Source organism: Crotalus tigris, unplaced genomic scaffold (assembly GCF_016545835.1).
Source record: "Crotalus tigris isolate CLP2741 ecotype Arizona unplaced genomic scaffold, ASM1654583v1 scf7180000021611.299338, whole genome shotgun sequence".
Taxonomy (NCBI): domain Eukaryota; kingdom Metazoa; phylum Chordata; class Lepidosauria; order Squamata; family Viperidae; genus Crotalus; species Crotalus tigris.
In genome coordinates, this window is record NW_024098591.1 from 12,501 (window position 1) to 32,849 (window position 20,349).

The 20,349-nt window shown below is 41.9% G+C and overlaps 1 protein-coding gene across 1 annotated transcript in view; it reads left to right on the top strand.

The window, feature by feature from the left end:
- The window catches only part of LOC120296839 (NAC-alpha domain-containing protein 1-like), a 52,984-nt gene that overhangs the window by 8,949 nt on the left and 23,686 nt on the right, over window positions 1-20,349 (top strand). The window lies entirely within an intron of this gene.

The window sequence follows — 20,349 nt, forward strand, 5'->3', positions numbered from 1 at the left end:
TAGATGATCTCCAAGGTCCCTTCCAACTTCATCATCATCATCATCATCATTATTATTATATAGTTTCCTGCCTGAGCAGGGGGTTGGACTAGATGACCTCCAAGGTCCCTTCCAACTTCATCATCATCATCATCATCATCATCATTATTATTATTATTATTATTATTATTATTATTATTATTATTATTATTATTATTATTATTGGGTTTCCTGCCTGAGCAGGGGGTTGGACTAGTTGACCTCCAAGGTCCCTTCCAACTTTATTATTATTGTTATTATAGGGTTTCCTCCTTGAGCAGAGAGTTGGACTAGATGACCTCCAAGGTCCTTTCCAACTTCATCATCATCATCATCATCATCATCATCATCATTATTATTATAGGGTTTCCTGCCTGAGGAGGGGGTTGGACTACATGACCTCCAAGGTCCTTTCCAACTTTATTATTATTGTTATTATAAAGTTTCCTTCCTGAGCAGGGTGTTGGACTAGATGACCTCCAAGGTCCTTTCCAACTTCTTCTTCTTCTTCATCATCATCATCATCATCATCATCATCATCATTATTATTATAGGGTTTCCTGCCTGAGGAGGGGGTTGGACTAGATGACCTCCAAGGTCCTTTCCCACTTCTTCTTCTTCTTCATCATCATCATCATCATCATCATCATCATTATTATTATAGGGTTTCCTGCCTGAGGAGGGGGTTGGACTAGATGACCTCCAAGGTCCTTTCCCACTTCTTCTTCTTCTTCTTCTTCATCATCATCATCATCATCATCATCATCATTATTATTATTATTATTATTATAGGGTTTCCTGCCTGAGCAGGGGGTTGGACTAGATGACCTCCAAGGTCCTTTCCAACTTCATCATCATCATCATCATCATTATTATTATTATAGGGTTTCCTGCCTGAGGAGGGGGTTGGACTACATGACCTCCAAGGTCCTTTCCAACTTTATTATTGTTATTATAGGGTTTCCTGCCTGAGGAGGGGGTTGGACTAGATGACCTCCAAGGTCCCTCCCAACTTTATTATTGTTATTATAGGGTTTCCTGACTGAGCAGGGGGTTGGACTACATGACCTCCAAGCTCCCTTCCAACTTTATTATTATTGTTATTATAAGGTTTCCTGCCTGAGCAGGATGTTGGACTAGATGACCTCCAAGATCTTTTCCAACTTCTTCTTCATCATCATCATCATCATTATTATTATTATTATTATTATTATTATTATTATTATTATTATAGGGTTTCCTGCCTGAAGAGGGGGTTGGACTATATGACCTCCAAGGTCCTTTCCAACTTCATCGTCGTCATCATCATCATTATCATTATTATTATTATTATTATTATTATTATTATTATTATTATTATTATTATTATTATTATAGGGTTTCCTGCCTGAGCAGGGGGTTAATGACCTCCAAGGTCCCTTCCAACTTCTTCTTCTTCATCATCATCATCATCATTATTTATTATTATCGATCATCGCACAGTCAGCCAGATGTTCAGACTGGATTTGGCATTTTGTCTACCTATTATTATTATTATTATTATCAATCATCGCACAGTCAGCCAGATGTTCAGACTGGATTTGGCATTTTGTCTACCTATTATTATTATTATTATTATCGATCATCGCACAGTCAGCCAGATGTTCAGACTGGATGTGGCATTTTGTCTACCTATCGAGTCCTTACCCAGGACCTGGGATAGGCAGATGTGGATGTTTGATGGTATTACAGATATCGTCGCCGGATGGAAGCAGTTTCTAGTAAGGCCGCCTTTTGCAATTGACTAATGGTGAATTTGTCAATGCCAATGGTGTTCAAGTGGTGCTTCAGTTGTTTTGGGATGGCACCCAAGGCGCCTATTACTATTGATACTACCCTTGCTTGCTTTTGCCACAGTCTTTCTATTTCTATTTGTAGGTCTTTGTATTTTGTTATCTTCTCCAGTTCTTTCTCGTCTATTCTGCTGTCTCCAGGCACTGCCACGTCCACTATCCAGACTTTTTTGTCTTTCTTATCGACAATTGTTAAGTCTGGGGTGTTATGTTGCAGGTGCTTGTCTGTTTGAATTCTGAAGTCCAGAGCAGTTTAATTTTATCATTTTCTATGACTTTCTCTATTTTATGATCCCACCAGTTTTTGCGTACAGGCAAATGATATTTTTTGCAGATCTTCCAATGCACCATTGTTGCTACTTTGTCATGCCGCTGCTTGTAGTCAGTCTGTGCAATCTTCTTGCAACAGCTTACCAGGTGGTCCACTGTGTCTTCAGCTTCTTTGCATAGGCGGCACTTACTGTCTGTTGCTGTCTTCTCAATTTTGACTTTGTATGCATTTGTCCTTAAGCTTGGTCTTGTGCAGCCAGAATTAGTCCCTCGGTCTCTTTCTTCAATTTTCCTGCTCTTAGCCATTGCCAGGTTTTATTATTATCTGCTTTCCCAGCTATTTTTTTCATGTATTAATAATAATAATAATAGTAAAGTTGGAAGGGACCTTGGAGGTCATCTAGTCCAACCCCCTGCTCGGGCAGGAAACCCTACACCATTTCGGACAAATGGTTGTCCAGTCTCTTCTTAAAAACTTCCAGTGTTGGAGCATTTACTGCTTCTGGAGCAGGCTGTTCCACTGATTAATTGTTCTCACTGTCAGGAAGTTTCTCCTTAGTTCTAGGTTGCTTCTCTCCTTGATTAGTTTCCACCCGTTGCTTCTTGTCCTGCCTTCAGGTGTTTTGGAAAATAGCTTAAGTCCCTCTTCTTTATGGCAGCCCCTGAGATATTGGAATACTGCTATCATGTCCCCCCTTGTCCTTCTCTTCGTTAAACTAGACATACCCAATTCTCGCAACCGTTCCTTATATGTTTTAGCCTCCAGTCCCCTAATCATCTTTGTTGCTCTTCTCTGTACTCTTTCTAGAATCTCAACCTCTTTTTTACATCGTGGTGACCAAAACTGGATGCAGTATTCCAAGTGTGGCCTTACCAAGGCATTGAAGAGTGGTATTAATACTTCGCGTGATCTTGATTCTATCCCTCTTTTAATGCAGCCTAGTACTGTGTTGGCCTTTTTGGCAGCTGCCGCACACTGCTGGCTCATATTTAACTGATTGTCTACTAGGACTCCGAGGTCCCTCTCACAGGTACTACTATTGAGCATGGTGCCACCTATGCTGTACTTGTGCATTTGGTTTTTCTTGCCTAAATGTAGAACCTTGCTTTTTTCACCATTGAATTTCATTTTGTTAGTTTGTGCCCAGTGTTCAAGTCTGTCCAGATCCTTCTGTACCTGAAGCCTGTCTTCTGGAGTGTTGGCTATTCCTGCCAGCTTGGTGTCATCTGCAAATTTGATGAGTTCCCCATCTATCCCTTCATCCAAATCGTTGATGAAGATGTTGAAGAGTACTGGGCCCAGAACAGAGCCTGGGGCACCCCACTACACACTTCCCTCCATATAGATGCAGTTCCATTGAGGACCACTCGCTGAGTACGGCCGGTCAGCCAGCTACGGATCCATCTGGTGGTGGTTCTGTCTACCCCACATTTTTCTATCTTGTCAAGTAGTAGGCCATGTGGTGCTTTGTCTTCCCATGCCTCTATTCTGTTCTTCATTTGGTCTTTCTTGTAGGCCAGTTTGGTCTCTCCAGTAGTTAGTAAGCCTTTTTTATTTTATTTTTTCAATTTGCACGCAAGAAAAATCTGACTGGGAAGATTAACAGGAGACTTTAAAAAAAAAAAAAAAAGCAGTCCTGAATTTTGCAGCTACTCCCCTCCTTGGATTAATTCCCCCCCCCTTTCATTTCATTGATTCGTTTTTAAAATATTTATAGAGCCAGTTATCCTTCAGCCGAGTCTGGGCGTCTCCCGCAAGAAAGATTCAAAGACAGATAGAAATCGTATTAAACGTATAAAAACTAAACCGCTAAAAACACGAAAGACTACAAACATTTTTTATTATTATTATTTTCTGCGTTTTTGTCCCCTGGAGATTTCTAAAGAAGCCCAACGTCTGGAAAAACGGGACAGGTTAACAGCTACGATATGGGAAGAGCTAAATTAAATTTCCCTGAATATCAAGTGCGGGTCATAAGTAATAACCCCAAAGATGCGTTTTAAGGTTGTAAAATCGGAAGCAACTCACAACTCAGCAAAGGAGAATCTGGTCTTAAGTTAATTCCCCATCTTAGTTTTGGGTTTCCTGGTGGTCTCCTATCCATTCCTTTGGTTCATTATTTTATTTTATTTTATTATCTTATCTTATTTTATCTTATTTTATTTTATCTTATCTTATTTTAGAATTTTCTTTTATTTTCTTTTATTTTAGATTTTTTTTTCTTTTAGAATTTTATTTTATCATTTCATTTTAGAATTTTATTTTCTTTTATTATTTATTTTATTTTATTATTTTGTTATCCTTTTATTTTATTTTATTATTTCATTTATTTTTATTTTATTTATTTTATTATTTTATTTTAGAATTATATTTTATTTTATTTTAGAATTTTATTTTATTTTATCATTTCATTTTATCATTTCATTTCATTTTATTTTTTATTTTAATTTATCTTTTTTGTTTTATTTTATTTTTTATTTTATTATTTTGTTTTATTATCCTTTTATTTTATTTTATTTTATTTATTTTATTTATTTTTATTTTATATTTTATTTTAGAATTTTATTTTATTTTTTATTTTATTTTAGAATTTTATTTTATTTTAGAATTTTATTTTAACATTTCATTTTATTTTATTATTTTTTATTTTAATTTATTTTTTTATTTTATTTTCTATTTTATTTTTTATTTAAAAGTTTTATAAATTTATTACAATATAATTAGTTTCTCTAACATCAAAATCTACAATAATACCCAACAAAAATAATTGCAGAGTAAACTTTGTCTTTTTCTTAAAAAGCTTTTGAATATTCCACCAAATCTTAATCTAAAAAGCTTTAATATCTCTACAAATCCACCAAATATGAAAATAAGTTGCATCTAAATTTCCACATCTCCAACATTTGGGCTGTATTTTATTTTATTTTATTATTTTATTTTATTATCTTTTTATTTTATTATTTTATTTATTTCATTTATTTTTATTTATTTTTATTTTATTATTTTATTTTATTTTATCTTATTTTATTTTATTATCATCTAATCCACCCCCCTGCTTGAACAGGAGACCCTTATAGAATAGCAGAGTTGAAAGGGACCCTAGAGGTCATCTAGTCCAACCCCCGGCTCGCACAGGAGTCTGGCTTACAGAATCAAAGAATCACAGAGTTGGAAGGGACCCTGGAGGTCATCTAGTCCAACCCCCTGCTCAGGCAGGAGACCTTTACAGAATCAGAGAATGACAGAGTCGGAAGGGATCTGGGATGTCATCTAGTCCAGTAATAATAATAATAATAATATCCAATTTCAATCCAATCAGAAACGTTTCTACCAATCCATCAATGGAGAAACTGCAAAGAATCAGTCAGTACCTGACAAGGAAGAAACAGTGCAGTTCTGGAAGCAGATATGGGATAACCCAAAGAAATACAACAAGGATGCGGCTTGGTTAAAAGAGGTGGATGCAAATAAAACAGAAGTTGAAATGAAAGAACTAGTAATAACAACAAAAATTGTAGAAAAAAGAGCAAAGAAAATCAAAAATTGGTCAGCACCAGGTGAAGATGAACTGCATGGTTTTTGGTTGAAACATCTAACTGTTATACACCCACTCATTGCCAAACAGTTCAACAATATACTACAAGGAGGAGAAATTGAAAAGTGGCTAACAACTGGGAAAACCTACCTAATAATGAAAAATCCAGCAAAAGGGGCAACACCATGTAACTACAGGCCAATTACCTGCTTACCAACAACTTTCAAATTACTAACTGGTGTGGTAGCTGATGCAGTACAACAGCATCTAGTTGAAAACAATCTCTTTCCACCTGAGCAGAAAGGAAACCGCCCCAATAGCAGAAGAACAAAAGATCAACTCCTAATAGACAAAATGATCTTGGAAAACTGCAAGAGAAGGAAGACCAACCTGGATGTGGCATGGATTGACTACAAAAAGGCATTTGACTCTCTGCCACATGATTGGATAATAAAGTGCCTAGAAATAACAGGAGTCAGTAGAAACATCAGAAAATTTGTGCAAAAATCGATGGCACAATGGAAGACACAGTTGCAGATCAATGGTGAGAAGCTGGGAGAGGTTAATATCAGAGAGGAATATTTCAAGGAGATTCATTATCACCATTACTATTTGTTATTGCACTGTTTCCTCTGTCAACAATACTGAATAACTCAGGACATGGCTATCAAACATCAAAAACATCTGCCAGACTATCCCACCTCCTTTACATGGATGATCTGAAGCTGTATGGACAAACATCATCTGAAATAGAATCGCTGCTCAACACTGTCCGTATATATAGCCAAGATATTGTAATGGAGTTTGGCTTGGACAAATGTGCCACACTTACTATCAAACAAGTAAAAATAGTGAAAACTAAAGGAATCAAGATGCCCCACGAAAATAACATTAAGAGTCTGGATGAGGAAGATAACTACAAATACTTGGGTATCCTTCAAGCTGATAATATCAGGTACACTGAAGTCAAGAAAAAGATTAGAGGTGAATACATCAAGAGAGTGAAGAAGATCTTAAAGTCCAAACTCAATGGAGGAAATACCCTAAAGGCAATCAACACCTGGGCAATCCCAGTCATTAGGTACACAGCTGGAATAGTGGACTGGACTCAAGCAGAACTAAAAGCAATGGATAGGCAGACCAGAAAAATAATGACAATGAATCATGCCCTTCATCAACGCAGTGACATTGATAGACTTTATCTACCAAGGCAAATAGGTGGTCGTGGAATGCTACAAGTACATCAGATGTTTGAAGAAGAAAAAATGGCTTTGGAAGAATATCTGAAGAACAATGATGAAGATGCACTGAAATTAGTATATCAGGAAGGCTTACTAACTACTGGAGAGACCAAACTGGCCTACAAGAAAGACCAAATGAAGAACAGAATAGAGGCATGGGAAGACAAGCACTACATGGCCAATACATGAAAAAAATAGCTGGGAAAGCAGATAATAATAAAACCTGGCAATGGCTAAGAGCAGGAAAATTGAAGAAAGAGACCGAGGGACTAATTCTGGCTGCACAAGACCACGCCTTAAGGACAAATGCATACAAAGTCAAAATTGAGAAGACAGCAACAGACAGTAAGTGCCGCCTATGCAAATAAGCTGAAGAAACAGTGGACCACTTGGTAAGCTGTTGCAAGAAGATTGCACAAACTGATTACAAGCAGCGGCATGACAAAGTAGCAACAATGGTGCATTGGAAGATCTGCAAAAAATATCATTTGCCTGTAACAAAAACTGGTGGGATCATAAAATAGAGAAAGTCATAGAAAATGATAAAATTAAACTGCTCTGGGACTTCATAATTCAAACAGACAAGCACCTGCAACATAACACCCCAGACTTAACAATTGTCGATAAGAAAGACAAAAAAGTCTGGATAGTGGACGTGGCAGTGCCTGGAGACAGCAGAATAGAAGAGAAAGAACTGGAGAAGATACCAAAATACAAAGACCTACAAATAGAAATAGAAAGACTGTGGCAAAAGCAAGCAAGGGTAGGACCAATAGTCATAGGCTCCTTGGGTGCAATCCCAAAACAACTGGAGCACCACTTGAACACCATCATCGGCATTGACAAATTCACTATTAGTCAATTGCAAAAGGCGGCCTTACTAGGAACTGCTTCCATCCTGAGACGATATCTGTAACACCATCAAACATCCACATCTGCCTATCCCAGGTCCTGGGTAAGGACTCGATAGGTAGACAAAATGCCAAATCCAGTCTTAACATCTGGCTGACTGTGCGATGATCGATAATAATAATAATAGGAAACGCTCTGTTTTTTTTTTACAAGCCAAGCCTTCTAAATTGTGCCTCCAAGGCTTTTTTTAAAAATAGTTTTCTGCTCAGTCGGTTCCCATCTTCGTCACTTTGTCGGAGAATGGAGTCGGCCTTGTTTGCGTCCATGTGTGTGTGTGTGTGTGTGTGTGTGTGTGTGTGTGTGTGTGTTGGCGGGGCTGTCTGTGTACATTCGTGTGTCGTTTAGGGAAGGAAATACAAGACTCCTTCTAGTTTAAAGTGCCTGTGTTTTTTACGGTGGGCTTCCACTGCGGGCTGCATTCACTTAAGAATGGCCGTGATTCATTTAGTGACGGCGGCCAAACGAGGCCGTGAGTTGGGGCACGACTCGCTGAGAAACAGTCTTGCTTACGGACATCTGTTCTGATCCCCGTTAGGATCGTAAAGATGGCGACGGCCTGCCGCCAGGGCGAGGTTCTGATGTTCCCCAGTCTAGACTTTCTGGGATTTCCTGGTGGTCTCCTATCCTCGCTTTTTTTTTTTTTACTTATTTTCATTATTTAGGCCCTTATTTTAACTCTTGAGTTATTTTTCATGGTTTCTTGGAGATCTACCATCAATTGCCTTGCGCGGCATGCTGAAACTTAAGTCCTTGACTTACATCCAACATTTCTGTCGCTAAGTGAGAAATAGGTTCAGGCTGAGGTTACGATTCATCTTGCTTTCAGTTGTTGGGAATTCCTGCAGTTGTGAAGGGAGCCCCACGGATGTTAAGCGAATCTGGCTTTTTCCCCATTGGCTGTAAAAAGGGGATGGCGGGAGCCCGGGATCCTATAACCGTCATAAATACGAGTCAATTGGCAAGTCTTACTTGGCAACCTGCCTCCAGAGCTGTGAAGGCTCCAACACTGGAAGTTGTTAAATAGAGACTGGACAGCCCTTTGTCTGAAATGGTATACGGTTTCCTCCCTACGCAGGGGGTTGGACTAGATGACCTCCAAGGTCCCTTCCAACTTTATTATTATTATTCTTATTAAGTGGCTAACTTTTGAGCACGTGACCCAGGGGAAGCTGGAACGGTCATGAGAGTGGGGAAAAAAAACCTGTCCTAAGTCTCTCCTTTTTTTCGGCGCCATTGTAAATTGAAGCGGTCGCTAAGTGAATCGTCGTACCTCAAGGACTGATGTGTCAGAACAGAGCTGCGAGGCATTGGGATGGGGGAACCTAGCGTTCGAGTCTGGGGCAACCCTCTTGTGAGTTCCTCCAGAAAATTGCCGGCACAGGAAGGTACCAGGAGCTGAGTTCGAATTCAGAGCAGGGGTACGATTCGTCCTAGCAGGCAGCAGAGTCTGTTCCACTGGGGCTGATGGCTAAATAGAATCAGAGATTATTACATATGAAAAAGTACACACTAGGTTAAGGTTTATGGAACTTGGCAACTTTCAGAGGGAAGGACTTCAACTCCCATAATCCCCCAGTAGGCATGCTTTAAGAGGGATGGGCTTCAGTTCCCAGAATCCCTCAACCAGGATGCTTTAAAAGGGATAGACTTCCACTCCCAGAATCCCCCAGTCAACATGCTTTAAGAGGGGAGGACTTTGACTCCCAGAATCCCCCATCCAACATGCTTTAAGAGGGAGGACTTCCACTCCCAGAATCCCCCAGCCGGCCTGCTTTAAGAGGGGAGGACTTCCACTCCCAGAATCCCCCAGCCGGCACGCTTTCAGTCAATATCACCGAAATAATGAGAAATGTGAAGAGCTCCTGAACTGCAATGAGAGTTTTTCTCTCCCCCCCCTTCAAATCCATTTTTTTTTGCCCTCCATAATCCTGGTTTGCAACTTAGCTCCAATGGAAACGATGCAGAATCGTTGGTCCTACTCCAAGTCCCATCAGCCTGAACGTTCAGAAACAAGCCAGATTTAGCCCTCCAAACAGGTGTGGTTTCTGCTAGCGGGCTTGGTTCGTGTTTGCTGGCCTAGCCCAGCTGTCCCCGTCTATTGTGGCTTGCAATCGTGGTTTGTGGCTCTCCTTGTTCCGTGAAGCTCGCCAATGGTGGGGGGAGGGGCTAATCCACACCCCCACACACACACATGTGTCCAACCCCTTTCCTCTCCCCAAAGACTTTGGGGGTGAGTAGGGCTACTCTTACTTAGTAGGGCCCCACTGGCGATCTTGGAGACAAACTTGTTTAAAAAAAAAAAAAGGGAGCACTGTCTCTTTAAGAACCGAAGCCAGAGGCCCCTCCCTCCTTTCCCCAACCAGGATAAAAGGGGGGGGGGCTGGAGGGCCTAGCCTGAGGCTTTCGGGCCTGAAGGAAGCCCTCTCACTGGAGGGGGGCAACTGCCTGAGAATTGTGGTTACAATGGGGTCTATGCTAAGCCGCTTTAACAACCCGACAGCAGGTAGCTGGTCTGTGACTTATTTGGGGGGGGGGGAGGGGATGTATGTGGAGGGCAGGGGTTGGATGACCAAGGGGCGCTGTGGTGCTCTTTTCTTTTAAGCTGTTGGGTCAGGAGTGGGTTCTCCAAGCTGGGGACGATGGGTGGTGGAGTCTGGGGCACGGGGGTTTGGTATATTAGAGAAGGATGCTGTGTGTTGAGAAGATCTGGGTTGGGTAGAGTTGAGTAGGGTAGGCTTGGGTAGAGTAGGCTTGGGTTGAGTTGGGTTGAGTTGGCTAGAGAAGGGATGGATGGAGTAGGGTTGAGTTGGCTAGAGTAGGATTGAATTGAGTTGAGTAGGGTTGAGTTGCATTGAGTATGGTTGGGTTGAGTAGAGTTGGGTTGAGTTGTGTTGGGTTGAGTAGAGTAGAGTAGGGTTGGGTTGGGTTGAGTAGAATAGGGTTGAGTTGGGTAGAGTAGGGATGGATAGGTTTGAGTTGGGTAGAGTAGGATTGAATTGGGTTGAGTAGGGTTGAGTTGCATTGAGTATGACTGGCTTGAGTTGCATTGGATTGGGTAGAGTAGGGTTGAGTAGAGTAGGGATGGAGTAGGGATGGAGTAGGATTGAGTTCACTAGAGTAGGATTGAATTGGGTTGAGTAGGGTTGAGTTGCATTGAGTATGGCTGGCTTAAGTTGCATTGGATTGGGTAGAGTAGGGTTGAGTAGAGTAGGGTTGGGTTGAGTTGAGTAGAGTAGGGATGGAGTAGGGTTGGAGTAGGATTGAATTGAGCTGAGTAGGTTTGAGTTGCATTGGATTGGGTAGGGTTGGGTTGAGTAGGGTTGGGTTGAGTAGAGTAGGGTTGGGTTGAGTAGAATAGGGTTGGGTTGAGTTGGCTAGAGTAGGATTGAAGAGTTGATAGGGTTGAGTTGAGTAATGTTGGGTTAAGTTAGAGTAGGAATGGATAGATTAGGGCTGGGTAGAGTAGGATTTGTATTGAGTAGGGTTGGGTTGAGTTTAGGATTGGGTTGGGTTGGGTAAAGTAGGACTGAGTTGAGTAGGGTTGCATTGGAAAGGGTTGGGTTGAGTTGAGTTGAGTACGGTTGAGTTGGGTAGAGTAGGAATGGGTAGAGTAAGGCTGGGCAGAGTAGGATTTAGTTGCATTGAGTAGAGTTGGGTTGAGTAGAGTTGAGTTGGAAGCTCAAGTCAAAATCCAGGTTGTTTTTGTGTAACTGCACAATGGATGTGAGAAACACTAGCTGTCTTCTCCTTTCCTATCAGTCAATCAAAATGGGTGGTGTTTGCACAACCCAGTTGAGCACAACTGGAACCAGTTGTTTGAGGCTGGGAATGGACTGGAAACCAAGTTAATAATGGGGAGAAGCTGGTCTATTGTCAAGTTGCTCATTGTTGTGCCAGATTTAATTCCTGAATGATAGACACCCATAGCAGTGCACACCTGTATTTGTGTCTGTATGTTTGTGGGGGGGTGGGGGGGTGGGGGAGTGGAACTCAATTCCCAGAATTCTTTGCACTAGCAAGCTGAACATCTGGCGGCTGGCTGAGCTGGGGGTTGGACTAGATGACCTCCAAGGTCCCTTCCAATTTTATTATTATTATAGGGTTTCCTGCCTGAGCAGGGGGTTGAACTAGATGACCTCCAAGGTCCCTTCCAACTTTATTATTATTATTATTACAGGGTTTCCTGCCTGAGCAGGGGGTTGGACTAGATGACCTCCAAGGTCCCTTCCAATTTTATTATTATAGGGTTTCCTGCCTGAGCAGGGGGTTGGACTAGACAACCTCCAAGGTCCCTTCCAACTTTATTATTATTATAGGGTTTCCTGCCTGAGCAGGGGGTTGGACTAGACCACCTCCAAGGTCCCTTCCAACTTTATTATTATTATTATAGGGTGTCCTGCTTGATCAGGGGGTTGGACTAGATGACCTCAAAGGTCCCTTCCAACTTTATTATTATTATTATAGGGTTTCCTGCCTGAGCTGGGGGTTGGACTAGATGACCTCCAAGATCCCTTCCAACTTTATTATTATTATAGGGTTTCCTGCCTGAGCTGGGGGTTGGACTAGATGACCTCTAAGGTCCCTTCCAACTTTATTATTATTATTATAGGGTTTCCTGCCTGAGCAGGGGGTTGGACTAGATGACCTCCAAGATCCCTTCCAACTTTATTATTATTATTACAGGGTTTCCTGCCTGAGCAGGGGGTTGGACTAGATGACCTCCAAGGTCCCTTCAAACACTTGTTATTCTGTAATTCTGTAAGGGTCTCCTGCCTGAGCAGGGGGTTGGGCTAGATGACCTCCGAGGTCCCTTCCAACTATTATTGCTATTATTATTATTATTATTATTATTATTATTATTATTATTATTATTATTCTGTATCCAAGCCCTGTAGCTCTCCTTCCCGAAATCCAGCCCCTCCCCTCTAGATGGGTGGGGCTGCAGGGCCGGCCCCGGAATGGCTGGGGATTATGGGCTCTGGAGGGCAAGGCTTCTGGAGGGCCTCCGATTGGAAAAGATGGGCACTTCGTCCTTCAGTAAACACCCCCCCCCAATGATTTGGCTGGACTGTTTGGGTCCTGTTCTTTTTGGCCACTTCTTATTCTAAACAGCTGTGCGGATTTCCTGGTGGTGCCCCATCCCCAATCGGATTCGGCTCTTCTTTATTTTTATGTTTATTCTTTATTTTTGGGGACCAAATGAAGACTTTCCTTGAAGATGGGTGGACTTCAATTCCCAGAATTCCCTGGTTTTCAAGTCTCTAGTCCTCATCATCTCTCTCTCTCTCTTTCCATCTCTCTCTCTCCATCTCTCCTTTCTTTCATCCCTGTCATCTATCTATCTCTCTGTTTATCTACCCATCTCTCTCTGTCTAGCTTTCTCTGTCCATCTTCATCCATCCATCCATCTAGCCATCCTTTATTTGTCCTCCATCCAGTTCTTTCTCTCTCCATCCATCATCTATCACCCACCTTCCATCCATTGTCTATCCATCCATCTCTCTGTCCCATCTATCCCTCTGTTTATCCATCCATTCCATCCCTCCCTCTCTCACCCATCCACCTAGCCTTTATCTGTCATCCATCCGCCCAGCTCTTATATCTATCCATTCATCCCTCTCTCTCTATCCAGCCATCTGTCTTTCTGTCTCTAGCCATTTATCCGTCCATCTCTATCTTTATCCATCTCTATCCATCCATCTATCCGTCATTTTTTTATCTGTCATCCATCTCTCTCTCTGTCCATCCATCATCTATCATCCATCTTCCATCTTTTTCTCTCTTTCACTTTCTCTTTCTCTCTCTCTCTCCCTCTCCCTTGTCCTCTTATTCTCTCTCCCTCTCGCTCTCTTTTTCTCTTTTTCACTTTCTCTCTCTCCCTCGTTCTTTCATTCTCCCTCTTTCTCCCTCCCTCCCTCCCTCTTTTTCACTCCTACTCTTTCTCTTTCAGTTTCTTTCTCTCTCTCCCTCTCATTTTCTCTCTTTTTCACTTTCTGTCTCTCCCTTGTTCTCTCATTCTCTCCCTCTCCCTCTCTCATTTTCTTTTTCACTTTCTCTCTCTCCCTCCTTCTCTCATTGTCTCTCTCTCTCATTTTCTCTTTTTCACTTTCTCTCCCTCGTTCTCTCATTTTCTCTCTCTCTCATTTTCTCTTTTTCACTTTCTCTCCCTCGTTCTCTCATTTTCTCTCTCTCTCATTTTCTCTTTTTCACTTTCTCGCTCTCCCTCATTTTCTTTTTCACTCTCTCCTCTCTCTCTCCCTCTCTCATTTTCTCTCTTGTTTACTTTCTCCCTCATTCTCTCACATTCTCATTTTCTCTTTTTCACTTTCTCTCTCTCTCTCCCTCGTTCTCTCTCTCTGTTTCTCTGTCTGTCCCCCTCCCTCTCTCCCTCTCATTTTCTCTCTTGTTCACTTTCTCCCTCGTTCTCTCCCACTCTCATTTTCTCTCTTTTTCACTTTCTCTCTCTCTCTCTCCCTCCTTCTCTCATTCTCTCTGTTTCTCTGTCTCCCTCTCTCTCTCCCTCTCATTTTCTCTTTTTCTTTCTCTCTCCCTCGTTCTCTCCCTCTCCCTCTCTCTTTTTCTTTTTTCACTTTCTCCCTCCTCTCATTCTCTCTCCCTCTCATTTTCTCTTTTTCACTTTCTCGCTCTCCCTCGCTCTCTCCCTTTCTCATTTTCTTTTTCATTCTCTCTCTCTCATTCTCTCTCTCTCTCTCTCTCCCTCTCTCATTTCCTCTCTTGTTCACTTTCTCCTTCGTTCTCTCCCTCTCTCATTTTCTCTTGTTCACTTTCTCCCTCTCTCTCCCTCGTTCTCTCTCTCTGTTTCTGTCTCCCTCCCTCTCATTTTCTCTCTTGTTCACTTTCTCCCTCGTTCTCTCATTTTCTCTCTCTCCCTCTCATTTTCTCTTTTTCACTTTCTCTCTCTCCCTCCCTCGCTCTCTCCCTCTCATTTTCTTTTTCACTCTCACTCTCGTTCTCTTTCTCTCTCTCTCTCCCTCTCTCATTTTCTCTCTTGTTCACTTTTTCTCTCTCTCTCTCCCTCGTTCTCTCTTTCTGTTTCTTTGTCTCCCTCCCTCTCTCCCTCTCATTTTCTCTTTTTCACTTTCTCTCTCTCTCTCCCTCCTTCTCTCATTCTCTCTCTGTTTCTCTGTCTCTGTCTGTCTGTCTCTCTCTCTGGATTGTGGATTCTGAAATTTGCCAGGAGCATAAACGGGGGTCCACATACCTGCCTGTGTGTGTGTGTGTGTGTGCAACTTGGCTTCTCCCCCCCCCACCCCCCCCCCCAAAAAACGGGATATAAAGACGCAAGGAAACCGCGATCCCAGTTTGCCGTTTGACTGTCTCACCTTTCTCGGAAACCATGGTTTGATCCCGGGGGGGGGGGACCGAATTGTCTCGGATCGCAGCTGGAAAAGTCCGGCCTGGGCCCATTAGCTGGGTTTCTCTTCCCTCCAAGCCCCCCCCCTCCATCCCCCACCCCTTCCAAGTACGTGCTGGTTGGGTCTTGCGCCTCAGTTTCCCGGCCGTAGCTCTGGCTCCAGCTTTGGCGGAAACGCGGCCACTGGAACAGGTTTGGCCAAGGCGATGGAGAGAAAACGGCTGGCTCAGGGTTGTGTGCGTGTGTGTGTCTGTGTGTGTGTGTCGGTGTGTCCCCTTGTTGCTCTCTGAGCTGGCTGGTTTTCTGGCAGACGTCTCAGGACCCAACTAGGGAACGTCATCCGTGCTAGAAGGGAGGAGGAGGAGGAGGAGACCACCTAGAGTCTAGACCAACCCCCTCCTCAAGCAGGAGACCCTTACAGAATCATAGAATAACAGAAGTGGAAGGGACCCTGGGGGTCATCTAGTCCAACCCCCTGCTCAAGCAGGAGACCCTTACAGAATCATGGAATGTTGGAAGGAACCTTGGAGGTCATCTACTCCAACCCCCCTGCTCGACCAGGAGACCCTTACAGAATCATAGAATAACAGAGGTGGAAGGGACCCTGAGGGTCATCTAGTCCAACCCCCCTGCTCAAGCAGGAGACCCTTACAGACTCATGGAATGTTGGAAGGGACCTTGGAGGTCATCTACTCCAACCCCCCTGCTCGACCAGGAGACCCTTACAGACTCATAGAATAACAGAAGTGGAAGGGACCCTGAGGGTCATCTAGTCCAACCCCCCTGCTCAAGCAGGAGACCCTTACAGACTCATGGAATGTTGGAAGGGACCTTGGAGGTCATCTACTCCAACCCCCCTGCTCGACCAGGAGACCCTTACAGACTCATAGAGTAACAGAAGTGGAAGGGACCCTGAGGGTCATCTAGTCCAACCCCCTGCTCGAGCAGGAGACCCTTACAGACTCATAGAATAACAGAGGTGGAAGGGACCCTGGGGGTCATCTAGTCCAACCCCCTGCTCGAGCAGGAGACCCTTACAGACTCATAGAATAACAGAGGTGGAAGGGACCCTGAAGGTCATCTAGTCCAACCCCCTGCTCGAGCAGGAGACCCTTACAGACTCATAGAATAACAGAGGTGGAAGGGACCCTGAGGGTCATCTAGTCCATCCCCCTGCTCGAGCAGGAGACCCTTATAGAATTACAAAATAATAAGAGTTTGAGGGGACCCTAGAGGTCATCTAGTCCAACCCCCTGCTCGAGCAGGAGACCCTTACAGAATCATAGAATAACAGAGGTGGAAGGGACCCTGGGGGTCATCTAGTCCAACCCCCTGCTGGAGCAGGAGAGCCTTACAGAAGAACAGAGCTGGAAGGGCCCCTGGAGGTCATCTAGTCCACCCCCCTGCTCCAGCTTCCGGCAGGAAGCTCTCGAGATGGGTTTTCGAATCGGTATGTGGGGAACGGTTGAGCCTCTTTCGTCCTAAACTGGTCAGAACTGGTCTGGAGTGGGAGAGAATGGCAGAAGGTCTGCTGGGACCCAAGAGGTTCTTTCTCCCTTTCTCCCTTCTCTCACCTTCGTTCCATGTCCTCCCTTTTTCTCTCTTCCTCTTCTCTCTTCTTTTGTTCCTTTCTCCTATCTTCTGTTTCACCCCCCTTTTTCCTTCTTTATTTATTTCTTTCTTTTTCTTTCTTTCTCCCTTCCTTCACTCTCTTCTTTCTTTCTCCCTTCCTTCTCTCTCTCTTTCCTTCCATTTCCTCCCTCTTTTTCCTCCTCTTTCTTTGTTCCTTCTTCCTTCAGTTTCATCCCCTTTTCCTTCCTTCCCTCCTTCCCTCCACTCACCTTTTTTCTCTCTTTCTTTTTTTCTCTTTCCGTCTTTCTTCTTTCCCTCTTTCCTGCAGTCTGTTTCCCTCTCTCCTTTTCTTCTTTCCTTCTCTGTGTTTCCTTCCCTCTCTCCTTCTTTTCTTTCTCCCTTTATTTTCTTCCCTCTACCTTTTTCTTTCTTTCTCTTCCTTCCTTCCTTTGTTTTTTCTTTCCCTCTTTCCTGCTGTCTTTCCCTCTCTCCTTTTCTTACTTTCTTCTCTCTCTCCTTCCTTTCTTTTCTTTCCCCCATCTATTTTCCTCCCTAGCTTCCCTCCCACTTTTTTCTTTCTATCTCTTTTCCTTCCTTCCTTCCTTCCTTCCTTCCTTCCTTGTTTTTTCTCTTTCCCTTTTTTCTGGTCTCTATTCCATTCTATTCTATTCTATTCTATTCTATTCTGTATTATATTTTCTACTATTCTATTCTGTATTCTATTCTATATTACATTTTCTATTCTATTCTATATTCTATTTTCTATTCTATTCTGTATTATATGTTCTGTTCTATTCTAATTCTATATTCTATTCTATATTACATTTTCCATTCTGTATTCTCTATTCTATTCTATTCTGTATTCTGCATTCTATTCTGTATTATATGTTCTGTTCTATTCTATTCTGTTCTGTATTCTATTCTATGTTACATTTTCTATTCTATTCTATATTCTATTCTATATTACGTTTTCCATTCTGTATTCTCTATTCTATTCTATTCTGTATTCTGCATTCTATTCTGTATTATATGTTCTGTTCTATTCTGTTCTGTATTCTATTCTATATTACATTTTCTATTCTATTCTATATTCTATTCTATATTACGTTTTCCATTCTGTATTCTCTATTCTATTCTGTATTCTGCATTCTATTCTGTATTATATGTTCTGTTCTATTCTGTTCTGTATTCTATTCTATATTACATTTTCTATTCTATTCTATATTCTATTCTATATTACGTTTTCCATTCTGTATTCTCTATTCTATTCTATTCTGTATTCTGCATTCTATTCTGTATTATATGTTCTGTTCTATTCTGTTCTGTATTCTATTCTATATTACATTTTCTATTCTATTCTATATTCTATTCTATATTACGTTTTCCATTCTGTATTCTCTATTCTATTCTATTCTGTATTCTGCATTCTATTCTGTATTATATGTTCTGTTCTATTCTGTTCTGTATTCTATTCTATATTACATTTTCTATTCTATTCTATATTCTATTCTATATTACGTTTTCCATTCTGTATTCTCTATTCTATTCTATTCTATTCTATTCTGTATTCTGCATTCTATTCTGTATTATATGTTCTGTTCTATTCTGTTCTGTATTCTATTCTATATTACATTTTCTATTCTATTCTATTCTATATTCTATTTCAGTGATGGTGAACCTTTTAGAGACCGAGTGCCCAAAATTGCAACCCAAAACCCACTCATGCATCATCGAGCGCCGGGTGGGCGTGGCCCATTGGGTGGGTGTGGCTGCGGTGGTCACGGCAGACTGGGTGGGACTAAAAAGTTCAATCCATCAATTCCAACTTTGCAAAATCTTTCCTCCCCCCCCCCCCGGGAGAAGTTGAAATTGACCGATTGATTGAACCTTTTTTTTTTTTTTTTTTTGCACACAGCCTAAAGTAAAAAGGGTTTACAAAACCCAGCTGAAGGCCTAGGACGGGGGCGACAGCGCGCATGCCCACAGAACGGGCTCTGAGTGCCGCCTCTGGCACCCGTGCCACAGGTTCCCCGCCACTGATCTATTCTATATTACATTTTCCATTCTATTCTGTATTCCGTATTCTATTCTATTCTATATTCTATTCTATATTCTATTTTATATTATATTTTCTATTCTATTCCGTATTCTGTATTCTATTTTGTAAGATACTTTCTGTTCTATTCTGTTCTGTATTCTATTCTATATTACATTTTCTATTCTATTCTATTCTATATTCTATTCTATATTATATTTTCTATTCTATTCTGTATTCTCCATTCTGTTATATTCTATTCTATTCTATTCTATTTTGTATTCCGTATTCTGTGTTCTATAGTGTATATTCTATTGTCTCTCTTGTTGTTCTTCTGTCTCTTTTTAGCACTCTCTATCGTTCTCTTTCTTTGTTCTTTCTTTTGTCTCGTTCTATCTCTTCCGCTCTGTTTCTCTCTTTGTTCTTCTCTTTCTGTCTGTTTTGGTCCATCTCTCTTTCTCTCTGTCGTTCTCTTTCTTGTCCTCCATATCTCTCTCTCTCTCTCCCTCTCTCTCTCTCTCTCTCTCTGTGTGTCTCCATCTTTTCTCTCCCTTTCTCTCTCTCTTTCTCATTCTCTCTCCATCTTTCTCTCTTTCCATCTCTCTCTCTCTCTGTCTCCATCTTTTCTCTCTCTTTCTCATTCTCTCTCCATCTTTCTCTCTTTCCATCTCTCTCTCTCTCTCTCTGTCTCCATCTTTTCTCTCCCTTTCTCTCTCTTTCTCATTCTCTCTCCATCTTTCTCTCTTTCCATCTCTCTCTCTCTCTGTCTCCATCTTTTCTCTCTCTTTCTCATTCTCTCTCCATCTTTCTCTCTTTCCATCTCTCTCTCTCTCTCTCTCTGTCTCCATCTTTTCTCTCTCTTTCTCATTCTCTCTCCATCTTTCTCTCTTTCCATCCCTCTCTCTCTCTCTGTCTCCATCTTTTCTCTCTCTTTCTCATTCTCTCTCCATCTTTCTCTCTTTCCATCTCTCTCTCTCTCTGTGTCTCCATCTTTTCTCTCCCTTTCTCTCTCTCTTTCTCATTCTCTCTCCATCTTTCTCTCTTTCCATCTCTCTCTCTCTCTGTCTCCATCTTTTCTCTCTCTTTCTCATTCTCTCCATCTTTCTCTCCATCTCTCTCTCTCTCTCTCTCTCCATGTTTTCTCTCCCTTTCTCTCTCTCTTTCTCATTCTCTCTCCATCTTTCTCTCTTTCCATCTCTCTCTCTCTCTCTCTGTCTCCATCTTTTCTCTCTCTTTCTCATTCTCTCTCCATCTTTCTCTCTTTCCATCTCTCTCTCTCTCTCTCTGTCTCCATCTTTTCTCTCCCTTTCTCTCTCTCTTTCTCATTCTCTCTCCATCTTTCTCTCTTTCCATCTCTCTCTCTCTCTCTGTCTCCATCTTTTCTCTCTCTTTCTCATTCTCTCCATCTTTCTGTTTCCATCTTTTCTCTCCCTTTCTCTCTCTCTTTCTCATTCTCTCTCTCTCTTTCCATATCTCTCTCTCTCTCTCTCTCTCTCTCTGTCTTCATCTTTTCTCTCCCTTTCTTTCTCATTCTCTCTCTCTCTCTCTCTCTCACTCT